Source organism: Thalassophryne amazonica, chromosome 8 (genome assembly GCF_902500255.1).
Source record: "Thalassophryne amazonica chromosome 8, fThaAma1.1, whole genome shotgun sequence".
Taxonomy (NCBI): Eukaryota; Metazoa; Chordata; class Actinopteri; order Batrachoidiformes; family Batrachoididae; genus Thalassophryne; species Thalassophryne amazonica.
The window spans coordinates 71,417,935-71,433,292 of record NC_047110.1 but is presented as its reverse complement, the minus strand read 5'-3'; the positions used below and the strand labels follow the sequence as shown (position 1 = coordinate 71,433,292).

The following is a 15,358-nucleotide window of genomic DNA, read 5'->3' as shown; positions in this document are numbered from 1 at the left end:
GCACTTAACACATCCTGTAGACAGGATCTAAAAGGGGGGGGGGGGGTCTTTTTGGTGAAAGTGTTTTTTTGTTGACTATTTTCTAATTATTTTGTGCTTTATATGTGTGCAGGGGTGGTGGCCAAGTGATTAATACACTTGGTTTCAGTGCAGAACAAAACATGTAGCAATGCCACCAAGTGTCAAAAGGCATTTTAAATAGATGAGTCTTGTGTTTTGGTTTAAAAAGTGCTGGGTCAGAAATAGCACATAAATCAGAAGGTAACTTGTCCAACAGAGTCTGTGTTCAGCTACTGCAAAGCACGATCGCCCCAGAGTGTAAATTTTGATCTCAGAACATCTAAGTAAAGCTGGCCAAATGCCTGTAATGTTCTACTGTAAGTGCGGAGAGTTAAAATTTCAGACAAATAATAGAATAGAATAGAGAGCACAAAACAGCTGACTGACAGTTTGCAACATCAAGGATTATGGGTGCACATACCATGCTCTACTGCTACTTCAATAATACCATGATTTGGTAGAGATCTTGAACAGGCACCAGTACGAAAATCGTGGCAAAAGTGGGCAAAGTGTGTGATTTGTCTGAAACTCCCTGATCCACCCTGGCTACAAGCCATGGTAGAGTTACTAGGAATGGAACCCAAGTCTATCCCAAATCCTACACTATTGATCTACTTACTGTGAAATGCATCTGAAGCACACAACCAATAATTTTAATAATAACTGCTACTTTTTCTGTAGCTTTACAACACTTTATGTCTAACTCATTAATATAAGCAGTGGTGACCTCGTTGGCAGACCAGACCTACAATGGAAATGAGTGAAACTGACACATAAGCTAATTTCAAGCAACATGTCACTTTAGCCATACCTGCTCATCATTTGCATCATGCATGTAATGATAATATTATTCCCTGCAACAAGCTTTGACATGCCCAGGCAGCAGACAGGTATATAGAATTTTAAATGCATAAGTAAAACAAACTTCCTTTTTGTATTGTTCTGGGGCATCAAAATGAAAGAAATTTTAATTGGGTTATCCTTATTTAATGCCAAAGACTTAAAAGAGCATTTCTTATTTGTTACTTACCATGTTAAAATGTGAAAAAAAAAAAAAACAGAATGGATGGATTCAAATTCCCTTTTCCAAATGCAAGGAGCATACATTCATCCTGTGTTTTCATGTTCTCACAATTAAAATCTGACCACTATTATCAACAACACAATAAAAGATGTCAAAGTATGGAAGGAGGACAGCTGAATTATTTAGAGCGCTCTGTTTTTCTTGAGAGTAAACACTGAAAATTCTCATCAATGTTTCAAAAGGCACAAGGCAAAATCTCTGAAGTGTGTCAGAGGAAAGGACAAGAACAACAAAGCTTTATAGTAGATTTATAACTGGAAAACTGAGAAAACCACCGATTGCTTTCCAAAAATGTGGAAAGCGGGCTTGATTTATTAAAATAGCAGGTAACATTTGTGTTTTCTACTGGTGTTACTGGCTGCACATAAATGCGGAGTCCCAAGACAGTGCACGTTCCGTACAGCACAACTCATTTCATTCTGTGTCTTACTCCCATGGTTATTACCACACTATTCCACAAAGCTAAAATGTATCTGTTGACATCTCAAAACTGTTTTCTGTTGAAGAACTGGCATGTTTTTGATGGGATTTATGCAATAGATTTATGGTACAGAGGAGAATCAGGGGCCTTCTGCTCATGGAACGGTATGTCCATATCACTGCATACTGGACCTGGATATCCACCATCATCTACTGTTGCTACTAAGACATGCACGAATATGATATCCTGGCCTTTGCCAGAGCAATGGTCAGAGTGGTGTGGATCCCTGAAGTTGCTGTGCACCCCACAGAGCTGTACTCATCATGGAGCTGCATGACTCCCCACACTCATTCATGCACAGCCACTGCTGACTGCTGCACACATGACTGCTACACATTTTGGTCAATTTTCACATTGCTCCAATGAAATTGTTCACTGCTTGCTCCAAAACAGAAAACAATCTGCATTGTATTTTAATTTTAGCTTTAACTGTAGCCTTGCACCAAGATAACTGAGCAGTCAAATCCACATTCAAGTTGAAATAATTTATTTCAAAATGCATTCACAAAATAAAAAACAAAACCATATGTAAAATAAAAGTAAAAGATGCATATCCCCCCCTCACTCCCCCACATCTGCACAAATTACATTTCATTGCATTCATTCCATCTGATTGTTCATGTTTTATGGATCACAATATGTCCCCAATCTTTTTTTAAAGCATATTTAAAAGTTTGTCAATTGGTCACAGTGTTCTACAATGCTACTGTTACCACACATTACACCCATTTTTGGGCCCCGGTTGTGATTTTTTTTTAATTTATTTATTTATTTATTTATTTTTTGAGCCAAAAGAATATACAGCTGGATGTCAAATAACAGCAACGGACAGTATAGCCGAAGTGCCATACTGCATCTTGCCTGGGTTACAGTCACTTTTGACAGGTATAATCTGATAACAGCAACTGATTTTACACTTGATAATGATTTTACAAATATGTTATTTATTATTATTATTGTTATTATTGTTTTCAGCCACTCCTTGAATGTGATATCAGCAAATTCTGTGTTTGCATCTAGGGAGACGCTGAACATTCATCATTGTTTAAGGGTAAATATGGAAAACAATCAATTCTTAACTTCAAGTGCACCAGTGTTTTATATTTTTTTGTCACATCGCCACTATCCTGGTTACTGATTGGCTACATGCACAAAAATGCTCTTGTTCCACAGCAGTGCTGCTGTGTTGTCCTTCTGATGTAAAAAGACTGTTGTTCAGAAGCATTATTGTGTCTAGTGAGACATCTGACACTGTAATTTTAATTAAATTGATGGCATTTTTTCTGTTTGGCATATAGCAGCAGAAGGAAACTGGCATACAACTATATATTTTTTTTTTCTAAAAGTGGCACTTATGTCATTTTTCCACCATAGTCTTACAACCAAGGCTTTAAACCAGCTCAAGGAATGGAAACTACAACCACAAACAACTGGTTCTAAACCTTATTTTTCAATTATTTTATTATAACTTGAAATATTTCCTGCTTTCAATAACTAGATGCTGAGTTCACGTTTTGTCTTTGTCTGAACATTTCAATGGAGCAGGAATCCAGCAGTAGACACTCAAATTAAATAGTGGTGTGGTGCCCCTGTTTCCAAACAGAGGAGGTGAATATTATGCTATGTACCATATAAATATTGGTCTTAGACGTCAGATTCGTTTGATGGACAGGCTAACATGTTAAGAGAAATAATATTGAATCTATTTAGCTAGCTCCATTTAGGCTAAACAACATGCCCAGCATAGCCTAGCTTGTTGTCTGCACAGTTAACTATGGACTAAAATCTAAACTATATCAATAGACATGGTAATAATGTCTGAAAGTTACATATTGTGACAGACAGACAAACTTTACGAACTGGTGTTTCAAATGAAAATTTCCAGAAGTTTCTGAGACAACACGTGTTTTACGGCAGTTATTTCTCTCCTACAGAACTTCTGTTGTTGTTGTTGTTGTTGTTGTTGTCGTCGTTGTTTGTGGGGTTAGGGTTCATTGTTTTTTATCTGGCTTGAAGTCCTGCTTACAAATTACTGCAAACTGCATCTGTATGTTTTCAGATGACTTCAACGGGGAATTTTATTTGAGAGTTAAACAAAAAGTTTATTGTATTTTTAAGGGCAAAGGTTATTTCCCTTCTTGCTTGAAAAGCTGTGGGACGTATAAGAATGGAATGCATTAGCAAGGAATGTAACTCCCCAAAGCGAGACAACAATCTGTAGCCACTCATGAATATATTGGGACATGTTATAAACCAAAACGCTGAATCAATCATACAGTAAGCCAATAAGCAATGCAAGTGTAATTCTCCACATATAAAAAACAGAAAGTATTACTAGATGCTTAAAGTCCTTCCAGTTACTTACAGCTATGTGTTTTGATGTTTCTGTAAATTTAGGGTTACTTTCAACAAGAGACAGAAAGATATGATGTTGTACCTTGTAGTATAACTTGGAAAATAAGTCATTTTATCTTCAGCTATATTTCTCTAAAATTATGTTAAAATGAAAAAGAAAAAACAAACACTGAAGGTCATAAAAAGTTGCAGAAAAAGTATATTCTAAAGCTGTGTCCCAGATTTATGTGCTTCTGTAGCCATGGTGATCAATCATTAGAGGATCTGCTGTAAGCCCTTGGCAGACAGCACAGTAACACAATAACACCCGCCTGCTACCTCTGAGCTTTTTTCCACCTGCACAACAGCTGTGTTTGTGTGTAGATGAGTGGGTGTGAAAGAGGGCATCCTCATATATATATATATATATATATATATAGTTTTATCAGACAGCACAATGCCACAGATGTCACACGTTTTGAGGGAGTGTGCAGTTGGCATGCTGACTGCAGGAATGTTCATCAGAGTTGTTGCGTTTCAGAGAATTTAGCAGTACATCCAACCAACGTCACAACTGCAGACCACGTGTAACCACACCAGCCCAGGACCTCCACATCCAGCATGTTCACCTCCAAGATCATCTGAGACCAGCCACCTGGACAGCTGCTGCAACAATCGGTTTGCAGAACTAAAGAATTTTTGCACAAGCTGTCAAACAGTCTCAGGGAAGCTCATCATCCATCATGCCTGTCATCCTCATCAGGGATCTCGACCTGACTGCAGTTGTCATTGTATAATCAACTTGAGTGGGCAAATGTTCATATTCGATGGCGTCTAGCTGCTGATCAACAAATGTGAAGGAGATGTGTTGCACTCTATGAGGCAAATGGGGATCACACCAGATAATGACTGGTTTCCTGACCCCCCCCCCCCCCCCCCAAAAAAAAAGCAAAACTGCACATTTCAGAGTGGCCTTTTATTGTTGCCAGCTAAAGGCACACCTGTGCAGTAATCATGCTGTCTATTTGCCATTGCTTAAGAAATTCAGTCTTGACCCTGGTGTATTGAATAATTATAGGCTGATATCAAATCCGTCATTCTGCTCTAAAATTCTGGAAAAAAAGTGGAGCTTTTGGACCAGCAGCTTGTGTACCATCTTACTGAGAATGATCTTTTTGAGCCACTGCAGTCTGCTTTTAGAAAACATCATTCCACAGAGACAGTGCTTACCAGAGTAGTGAATGATTTTCTGCGTGCACTGGATTTGGACACCACTATTGGTGCTTTTAGTGCTGCATTTGATACCGTGGATCATCGTGTTTTACTTGATAGGCCAGAAAATTATTTTGGGATTACTGGAAGTGTCCTTGCTTGGTTGACGTCATACCTTTCCAGTTTGTGCTCATTGTGTTGTGTATAATAGCACTCCCTCTTGCCTTGGTGACATGAAATTTGGGGCTCCACAGGGGTCTGTGCTTGCTTTTCTCCCTTTATATAGTACCCCTTGGGCATATTCTGCGGCATCATGGGATTGCCTTTCATTGCTATGCTGATGATACTCACTTGTACATGCCGATAACTGCTGGAAACCTTACTCATATAAAATCCTTAGAAGATTGCCTTGTATCAGGGAGAAGTTGGTTATCCAGTAACTTCCTACTCTTAAACTCTGATAAGACTGAAATGATGGTTCCTGGTCCAGCCAGACATCAGCATCAATTTGACCAGCTGGTGCTTAGTTTGGGTTTGTGTGTTGCATCATACGGACAAACTGAGGAATCTTGGGGTACTTTTGATCCTACGTTGTTCTTTGACCTCCACATTAGAGATATTATGAGGACTGCCTTCTTCCATCTGCGAAACATAGCGAAGATTCAGCCCATCCTGTCTATGGCTGATTCTGAAACTCTGATACATGTATTTATCTCTTCTAGATTGGACTATTGCAATGCTTTAATTTCTGGTGTGCCGCAGTCCAGCACTAGGGGTCTTCAAATTGTGCAAAATGCTGCTCCCAGTCTTTTGACACAAAGAACGTTTGACCACATTACACCCATTCTGGCATCCCTTCATTGGCTTCCAGTTTCTGCCAGACTGGATTTTAAAGTCCTGTTGCTGGTCTATAAAATTGTTCATGGACTGGCTTCTTCCTACCTGGTGGACTTGGTCAAGCCCTACGTACCGGCGCAGCCCTTGCGTTCGCAAGGCGCATGACTTCTGTGTGTTTCAAGGGTGAATAAAAAGTCTGTGGGGTATAGAGCTTTCTCTTACTGTGGCCCTGCTCTCTGGAACGATCTACCTGCATGTTTCAGAGGCGTGTCAGAGGACAAGTTTGGACATGTCCAGCTCTCCACAATTTCACTGATACTTACTGGACGGGTAAGCATTGAAAGCCGAGATAGACATGTCCAAACTTGTCCTCTGACTCCGAAACGGAGGTGTTCCTTTGTCTCGCTTCCAAAGCGAATCGGTCTTTATGCGCGAAGCCTCCGCGCGGCTTTCCATGACAAAATCTCTTGTTAAAAGTGAAATCTGCCGGAAAATGGCTGATGTCCAGCTCTTGTGATAACCAGAGAAAGAACACACGACGGTCTCGTATCCACAGAGCCATCCATTTAGAAATGGTCCGGTGGCTTGTGCTGCATCGTTGCAGCACCGAGCGTCCTTAAAGGGGGTCCTTAAAGCTGTAGTAACAGACCTTATTCTCTGTGAAGCCCGTAAAATTTTCACCGAAAGCCAGATAAATATTTCGAATGGTTTCCAGGTGCCAGTCTCTAACAGCTTCTGAAAATATTCTGATGGAAAAAAAGTCCTTTTCATTCCGCCATTTCCAGACAATGAAAATCCGACGAGGGGGCGGGACCACTCCTTCCCAAGGCGAGCTCACAGGCGAATGACGTCACCGACAGGCATGGAAAAACTCACGCATGCGCACGAGGGTTCAAGCATGTCTGACGTAAAAACATATGAATGAAATCCATATAGTTTTTGAAAAAAATAAAAAGGACCGTTACTTTATTGACAGATGTCGTATAAGGCAGTCCGACACAGTGGAGACTTTTAAATCAAGATTGAAGACCCACTTTTTAGACTGTCTTATTGTTAATTTATTATGTTTTTATGTTTGCTTTGTAATTTCTTTTTATTACACTATGTTTTACCTTTTTACTGTACCCTTTTTTATTTTAATTCACTTTGTGCTGCTATGAATTGTGTGTTGTATGAAGCGCCTTGAGGCGACTCTGTCGTGAGATGGCACTATATAAATTAATAAAATTGAACTGAATTGAAATAATCAGCATCTTGATATGCCACACCTGTGAGGTGGCATATTGAAGTGCTCACAAACACAGATTTAGACAGATTTGTGAACAATATTTGAGAGAAATAGGTCTTTTGTGTATAGAAAATGTTTTGTTCAGCTCATGAAAAATTGGAGCAAAAAACAGAAGTGCAACATTTATATTTTATTTGAGTGTGTGTGTGTGTGTGTGTGTGTATATATATATATATATATATATATATATATATATATATATATATATATATATATATATATATATATATATATATATATATATATATTCCACCTGCAGTCCAGCAATGAAATTTGCATTTTTGCATTCGCAGACAAGAAACATAATGATGAGACACCTGGAAAAGTAAACTGTAAATCTGTGTGATCAGTATGTACACTCAACAAAAATATAAACGCAACACTTTTGGTTTTGCTCCCATTTTGTATGAGATGAACTCAAAGATCTAAAACTTTTTCCACATACACAATATCACCATTTCCCTCAAATATTGTTCACAAACCAGTCTAAATCTGTGATAATGAGCACTTCTCCTTTGCTGAGATAATCCATCCCACCTCACAGGTGTGCCATATCAAGATGCTGATTAGACACCATGATTAGTGCACAGGTGTGCCTTAGACTGTCCACAATAAAAGGCCACTCTGAAAGGTGCAGTTTTATCACACAGCACAATGCCACAGATGTCGCAAGGGAGCGTGCAATTGGCATGCTGACAGCAGGAATGTCAACCAGAGCTGTTGCTTGTGTATTGAATGTTCATTTCTCTACCATAAGCCGTCTCCAAAGGCGTTTCAGAGAATTTGGCAGTACATCCAACCAGCCTCACAACCGCAGACCACGTGTAACCACACCAGCCCAGGACCTCCACATCCAGCATGTTCACCTCCAAGATCGTCTGAGACCAGCCACTCGGACAGCTGCTGAAACAATCAGTTTGCATAACCAAAGAATTTCTGCACAAACTGTCAGAAACCGTCTCACGGAAGCTCATCTGCATGCTCATCGTCTTCATCGGGGTCTCGACCTGACTCCAGTTCGTCGTCGTAACCGACTGGAGTGGGCAAATGCTCACATTCGCTGGCGTTTGGCACGTTGGAGAGGTGTTCTCTTCACGGATGAATCCCGGTTCACACTGTTCAGGGCAGATGGCAGACAGCGTGTGTGGCATCGTGTGGGTGAGCGGTTTTCTGATGTCAATGTTGTGGATCGAGTGGCCCATGGTGGCGGTGGGGTTATGGTATGGGCAGGCATCTGTTATGGACGAAGAACACAGGTGCATTTTATTGATGGCATTTTGAATGCACAGAGATACCGTGACAAGATCCTGAGGCCCATTGTTGTGCCATCCAAGAACATCACCTCATGTAGCAGCAGGATAATGCACGGCCCCATATTGCAAGGATCTGTACACAATTCTTGGAAGCCGAAAATGTCCCAGTTTTTGCATGGCCGGCATACTCACCGGACATGTCACCCATTGAGCATGTTTGGGATGCTCTGGACCAGCGTATATGACAGCGTGTACCAGTTCCTGCCAATATCCAGCAACTTCGCACAGCCAAGTGCGAGTGGACCAACATTCCACAGGCCACAATTCACAACCTGATCAACTCTATGCGAAGGAGATGTGTTGCACTGCATGAGGCAAATGGTGGTCACACCAGATACTGACTGGTATCCTCCCCAATAAAACAAAACTGCACCTTTCAGAGTGGCCTTTTATTGTGGACAGTCTAAGGCACACCTGTGCACTAATCATGGTGTCTAATCAGCATCTTGATATGGCACACCTGTGAGGTGGGATGGATTATCTCAGCAAAGAAGTGCTCACTATCACTAATTTAGACTGGTTTGTGAACAATATTTGAGGGAAATGGTGATATTGTGTATGTGGAAAAAGTTTTAGATCTTTGAGTTCATCTCATACAAAATTGGAGCAAAACCAAAAGTGTTGCATTTATATTTTTGTTGAGTGTAAGATGTTAGCCTGAATGAAAATTGCACATAGTAACAGTATATAAAAACAGACTTTCATAAACAGATGTCAAGGGTCACAGGGATGAAAATGAACTGGTGCACTGTTACAGCGGCTGTAATTCAAAATGCACATCACTTTTTGAAAGAGAAGAGCATCACCATATCCACCCATCTCTGTTTTGCGGGAATTGTCTGTGGGGGTAGTGTCCATAGCAACAGACCATTCAACAGAGACAACAGCTAAGTTATTAAAAGCTAATTGTCTGGGGACAGATACTCTGTGGGTATTGTGTGTGGATCCCTGTGCATTTATGCCACAGTCAGTGATGTACAAGACACATGCATGTGTGTTACTGGAAAGAAACATAGTGTTCCCCCGCCACACCAGCGGTAGTAACCTGTGCATGTCTGAACTGGTATGCCCTGTGGCTAACCATCCGATGGAAGTAAGCGGCACTTAGCATCTCACAAGCTTTACTGTTTCACATGTAACTTCAAAAACATCAAACTTGAAACAATTCCGTGTGTGTGTATTAATTTTATGCAGTTCCATTTCAATACTTCCACAGTGAATTTAATATTTAAAGGGTTGATATTTTCAGCAAGCGTGTCGGTAATGTAGGTTGAAGTGCATTTAAAAAAGCATATATTAACTTCTGCCGCCAGAATTACCCAAAAGCCAGCCAGTCTTGGTCCCCCAAGAATTTGAGTAACACTGCAATAACCCCACCACAAATTGACAGTTGCTGTTCAAAGGTTTGTTTTGAGGTTAAGTTTGTCACATTCGCTGACTGAATGAGTCCAATAGCATCCTTAGTTTTAATAGCATCCATGCACTGTTGTCCATGCAGTGCACTGCAGTCAGTAGAATAACTTAACGCTACCGTTATGCCATTTGCGTTGGTATGCCGGCATGATTCATTTTTACAGGAAACTGACAAAGAATTCCACTCAGAAATCACAAGTTGGCAAATTTGAGAAACAGGCAGTCAACAGACCAACATTCAGACTGAGGTGAGTCGCCTCTATCCTAACTGTCAACTGTTTTTAATAGTTCTGCCTATTCTGGCTGTCCATATCCTCATTTGTGATCAATGAGCAATGTTTTTTGCAGCCTGTCCTCATTCATTCATTCATTTTCTGCTGTTTATTCAGGTTACAGTGACCACAGACTAAGCAGTTCATCTTAAACTTCCCAATGCTCAGCTAAGTTCTGTAATTCTTCCCGGCGGATCCTGAGGTATTCCCAAGCCAGATGGAAAACACTACAATCCCTCCAGTATGTCCTGGGTTTCCCCTAGAACTTCCTCCCAGTTGGACGTGCCTGGAAGACGTCCCTAGGGACCATCCAGGGGACATTCTCATCAGATGCCCAAACCACCTTAGCTGACACCTTTCAGTATGAAGAAGGAGCAACTCTACTCCAAATCCCTCCCGGATGGTCAAGCTTCTCACCCTGTCTAGGAGTGTAAACCCAGATACCTGATGGAGGAATCCCACTTGTATCTGCAACCTTAATCTTTTGGTTGTAACTCAAAGTTCATGACCGTAGGTCAGGATAAGTGCCAAGATCGACTTTTAAACTGAGAGTCTTGCCTTCTGCTCAGCTCTTTCTTCACCATGACGACCCGCTGTAAAAAATCAGATGCCACCACAATCCATCTATCGATCTCACTTTCCAACTGGCCCCCACTCATGAACAATGAGTGGGGAAACTCTAGAAACTCATGAGCAGCATTCTTAAACTCCTCCAAATAGAGCAATAATGCTCCCCTGACCCAGAGGGGATGATCCACCTCTTTCCGACAGAGGACCATGGTCTCAGATTTGGAGGTGCTGATTCTCCTCCCAGTTGCTTCACATTCAGCCTCAAACCTACTCAGTGCACATCGGAAGATCTCCAGTGCACCCCCTGTACTGATTTTCGCAAAGCATTGACCGGGCTACTCTGTGGGACATTCAGAAAATTTGTGGAATCCCCAATAATTTGCTGGACATTATACCTGGCCTATACACAAGGACTGTGAGTGACGTGTGTAGCAGGGGCAGAGTCTTTGACTTCTTCCCAATGAATTCTGGATGTATTCTTGTTCCTAATCTGTTTAAGACTTGCATGGATGGGGGTGTTGAGTCGGCTTGCAGAGTCCAGCAGCTTAGGTGCCTATTTATGCAAGGTAAGGTTTACTGGGCTTGCCTTTGTGGACAGTGCTATAATTTTTGCAGAATCAATGGATGTCCTTATTGCAACCTTTGAGGAACTGAGTGAACAATTGGTGATCTAGGTTGGGATTGTCATGGATCAATAGTAACATTCAGGCTTTCAATGACTTCCTGTCCAAAACCAAAGACCACAGCACAGTGATGGAATATCCCGGCTCATCACAGAAACCCTCTGGGAACATCTAAGCTTTACCAAGGCATTGGCAAGGAATCAAATCATGAACTTTTAGGATGACTGTCTATGAAAGTGAGAACGAGTCTTAAGGAGCACAGAGAAGCTCAATGGGCATGTCTGTGAGAGTCCTTCTGTGACATATTTCATTTTGCCATTTGCCATAGATGATTAAATTTCATTATTCATCCATCATCATTCAACATTCATTCATCAAAATCAAATTCAGGTTATGTATGCACAAGCACAGATTTGTGTAAATTAGGGGTCATTTAATAGAGAACCATATATGACTGCACACATTAGAAAAATTTTAAAAAGTATTTTTTAATGTAATATATCCATAGACTGTGTATATACTGGGGGTAGTGTGACATCATCCACTGGTTTTGTATAGCGACCCAGAACAGCTGAAATGACACCCTAGTCTTGGCGTCACCATGTTGAGAATCTAAAGCACCAGTTAACAGGCTAACCTCGGTTCAGGTGTTTATTAAGTCATATTTTTGAGGACTGCTCAGTGGTTCGCCTAACAATTTACTTTGGTGTGGACTTAAAAAATTCCGAGCTACGTATTTCCTCAGTAATTGTGCATTAAGCGGACCTAAAGGATCATGCTACCGACAACAGCTAAAACTGCGAACGCCATTAGCGTACATTGCTTCCGGAAAGTATTCACAGCGCTTCACTTTTTCCACATTTTATTATGTTACAGCCTCATTCAAAATGGATTAAATTCATTGTTTTTCCTCAAACTTCTACACACAATATCCCATATGAAAATGTGACAGAATGTTTTTGAGATTTTTGCAAATTCATAAAAATAATTTTTAAAAAAGCAATCACGTACTGTAAGTATTCACAGCCTTTGCCATGAAGTTTTCATGGCAAAGGTTTTCACTGATCATTCTTGAGATGTTTCTACAGCTTAACTGGAGTCCACCTGGGGTAAATTGATTAGACATGATTTGGAAAGACACACACCTGTCTGCATATAAAAGTCCCACAGTTGACAGTGCATGTCAGAGCACAAACCAAGCATGAAGTCAAAGGAAATGTCTGTAGACCTCCAAGACAGAAATGTCTCAAAGCACAAATCTGGGGAAGGGTACAGAAACATTTCTGCTGCTATGAAGGTCCCAATGAGCACAGTTGCCTCTATCATCCATAAACGGAAGTAGAGATCCACCAGGACTCTTCCTAGAGCTAGTCGCCCATCTAAACTGAGTGATCTGGGGAGAAGTGCTTTATACCCCCATCACACTTAGCACGAATGAGCACAAGCCAAGTCAAAAAAAGAACCAATGTCAAAGCTTTGACATTATCAAAATGCTTGTGAGCTGAGCTTTGCCGTCATCAAAAGCTGACAGATGTCGGCATGAAATGCAGCCAAGTATTTACATGATTTCTGTGATTTTTGTTTAAATTGGGGCATGGGAGGAAATGCAAAAACACTGAACCCAGTCCTTTGTGATGCCCAGGCTGTCTACAGGCTGTGGATTAATTTAGTCTCAGACAGTGATGCTGGTAATGCGTTACTACGCATAACTCTGATATGACCATTTTTTTCAGTAATGAATAATCTAATGTGTTAATGTTTCCAAATCAGCTATCAGATTAAAGTTACTTCCCCAAGTCACTTTGCTTTACTATTACTTTGTGGGTTGATCGCAGCATTAAAACCGGCATGGCAGGAGGAGGTTGGGGGTTTGGCTGCTGTAACACCTCCTTTTAACGTTTAATCCTGTGAGCTGTTCATCTAGTGCAAGATGGCAACACACCTGCACTGAGCTTTACAAAGACATTTTTATGCTTTTTTCTTTAAAACTCTGCCCTTCTGTGTGTCTCTTCTCTAAAAACAGGTGTCAACCCGCAATGTGTTAATAGCAAATACTAAAGCTTTTTTTTCCACCAACTTTCTTACCCATCAATCTGATCATGTTTTCTGCATAAATACATGTTATCCATTCTTCTGCTCACACAGCAAAACAGGAGTGAATCCAGTAGAAAGGGGAGCACGGCCCCCCCACAACACCCCGAGATTGCAGGTCCACTTTAGAAGACATTTATCATACTACAACTTCTACTACTACTTAATAATAATAATATCAATCAATCAATCAATTTTTTTTATATAGCGCCAAATCACAACAAACAGTTGCCCCAAGGCGCTTTATATTGTAAGGCAAAAGCCATACAATAATTATGTAAAACCCCAACGGTCAAAACGACCCCCTGTGAGCAAGCACTTGGCTACAGTGGGAAGGAAAAACTCCCTTTTAACAGGAGGAAACCTCCAGCAGAACCAGGCTCAGGGAGGGGCAGTCTTCTGCTGGGACTGGTTGGGGCTGAGGGAGAGAACCAGGAAAAAGACATGCTGTGGAGGGGAGCAGAAATCGATCACTAATGATTAAATGCAGAGTGGTGCATACAGAGCAAAAAGAGAAAGAAACAGTGCATCATGGGAACCCCCCAGCAGTCTACGTCTATAGCAGCATAACTAAGGGATGGTTCAGGGTCACCTGATCCAGCCCTAACTATAAGCTTTAGCAAAAAGGAAAGTTTTAAGCCTAATCTTAAAAGTAGAGAGGGTGTCTGTCTCCCTGATCTGAATTGGGAGCTGGTTCCACAGGAGAGGAGCCTGAAAGCTGAAGGCTCTGCCTCCCATTCTACTCTTACAAACCCTAGGAACTACAAGTAAGCCTGCAGTCTGAGAGCGAAGCGCTTTATTGGGGTGATATGGTACTACGAGGTCCCTAAGATAAGATGGGACCTGATTATTCAAAACCTTATAAGTAAGAAGAAGAATTTTAAATTCTATTCTAGAATTAACAGGAAGCCAATGAAGAGAGGCCAATATGGGTGAGATATGCTCTCTCCTTCTAGTCCCCGTCAGTACTCTAGCTGCAGCATTTTGAATTAACTGAAGGCTTTTTAGGGAACTTTTAGGACAACCTGATAATAATGAATTACAATAGTCCAGCCTAGAGGAAATAAATGCATGAATTAGTTTTTCAGCATCACTCTGAGACAAGACCTTTCTGATTTTAGAGATATTGCGTAAATGCAAAAAAGCAGTCCTACATATTTGTTTAATATGCGCTTTGAATGACATATCCTGATCAAAAATAACTCCAAGATTTCTCACAGTATTACTAGAGATCAGGGAAATGCCATCCAGAGTAACGATCTGGTTAGACACCATGCTTCTAAGATTTGTGGGGCCAAGTACAATAACTTCAGTTTCAGCACTGAGGTCTAACAGAACAAGCACAGAGATGAGTCCACTGTCCGAGGCCATAAGAAGATCATTTGTAACCTTCACTAATGCTGTTTCTGTACTATGATGAATTCTAAAACCTGACTGAAACTCTTCAAATAGACCATTCCTCTGCAGATGATCAGTTAGCTGTTTTACAACTACCCTTTCAAGAATTTTTGAGAGAAAAGGAAGGTTGGAGATTGGCCTATAATTAGCTAAGATAGCTGGGTCAAGTGATGGCTTTTTAAGTAATGGTTTAATTACTGCCACCTTAAAAGCCTGTGGTACATAGCCAACTAACAAAGATAGATTGATCATATTAAGTTAATGGAATACTCAGCTCAATAGAGCTCTGACTCTTTGTCAGCCTGGCTACAGTGCTGAAAAGAAACCTGGGGTTGTTCTTATTTTCTTCAATTAGTGATGAGTAGAAAGATGTCCTAGCTTT

General features: G+C 40.8%; 1 protein-coding gene across 1 annotated transcript in view; it reads right to left on the bottom strand.

Annotated features, from left to right (window-relative positions):
• sema3ab (sema domain, immunoglobulin domain (Ig), short basic domain, secreted, (semaphorin) 3Ab) overlaps window positions 1-15,358 on the bottom strand; it is a 72,291-nt gene that overhangs the window by 40,149 nt on the left and 16,784 nt on the right. The window lies entirely within an intron of this gene.